This window comes from Urocitellus parryii, unplaced genomic scaffold (assembly GCF_045843805.1).
Source record: "Urocitellus parryii isolate mUroPar1 unplaced genomic scaffold, mUroPar1.hap1 Scaffold_295, whole genome shotgun sequence".
Classification (NCBI taxonomy): domain Eukaryota; kingdom Metazoa; phylum Chordata; class Mammalia; order Rodentia; family Sciuridae; genus Urocitellus; species Urocitellus parryii.
In genome coordinates, this window is record NW_027552755.1 from 200,477 (window position 1) to 201,457 (window position 981).

A 981-nucleotide genomic window follows, 5' to 3' on the forward strand; every position below is an offset into this window, starting at 1 on the left:
TATTCTATGGATCAAAATGCAAATATCTCTGTAACATATGTAAACTAACAAATTAATTTGGAATATACAGATACATTACTATATGCATACATATGTACACCATAAAATAAATTCTGACAATGTTCTTAATGATATCATACTTCCCAGCCTCAAATACTAGAAAAAGAAAATTAAAACTTTGTTTAAAAAAAGAAAACAGTTTTTATAGTAACTTTGCAAGTGAAAACAAAACAAACAAACAAAAATCAATGCTCCTTTTTACACTGGACTGAGTTCTAAACAATTCATGATCATGAATCTCTTCAGCCATTCCCCAATATCACAGAAAACATAATTTTCTCTCTATTCAAGAAGTCTGTTCATTTCTGGTGTTTTGTCTTAAAAACTGCATTCCAAGATACCAGGTAGCCATGCTGGTTAAATTCTTCTGGCTGCCCACTTGCACCTAATGTAACCATACAGGTTGGCACCCTGTAGCACCACACCCATGGTAACCATGCCAGCCATTTTACTCTGAGGGAGAAGAGAGCACTAAAGGCAAATATCACCCACAGCTCTGGACAGGCAATTAGTCCTAAGCAAAAGATTCTTGATTCAGCTTCTGAAACAGTTTTATTCTCCTGAGGAGATGCCTTCCTGGACTCAAACAATGAGTCTTTCCATCCTCATCAATATGATTCCACCACCCAAGGCCTACCATCAGTCTCTACCTGTGACATTCTTCACTTCCCAAAAGTCACATGACAACAACAAGATAATTGTCACCATACAAGCAATAATGCTACTGCTGAGCAATTCACAGAGAAGATAGACTATAATGGCACAGACTCAGAAGAACAAATGGAAAAATGATGCCACTGGATGTCGGATTTTAGATTTTCTTAGCCTATTAGTTGTCTCTTCTTCTGCATCAAACAATGAAACATCTTCAGTGTCATCATTGCTGTCCTGAGTGTAAGGCTCTGCCAGCGTCTCCTATTC

General features: G+C 37.2%; 1 pseudogene; it reads right to left on the reverse strand.

Annotated features, from left to right (window-relative positions):
• Positions 1 to 346: 346 nt before the first annotated feature.
• On the reverse strand, positions 347 to 768 carry LOC144251918 (Golgi apparatus membrane protein TVP23 homolog B pseudogene; annotated as a pseudogene).
• Between the last annotated feature and the right edge of the window lie 213 nt (positions 769 to 981).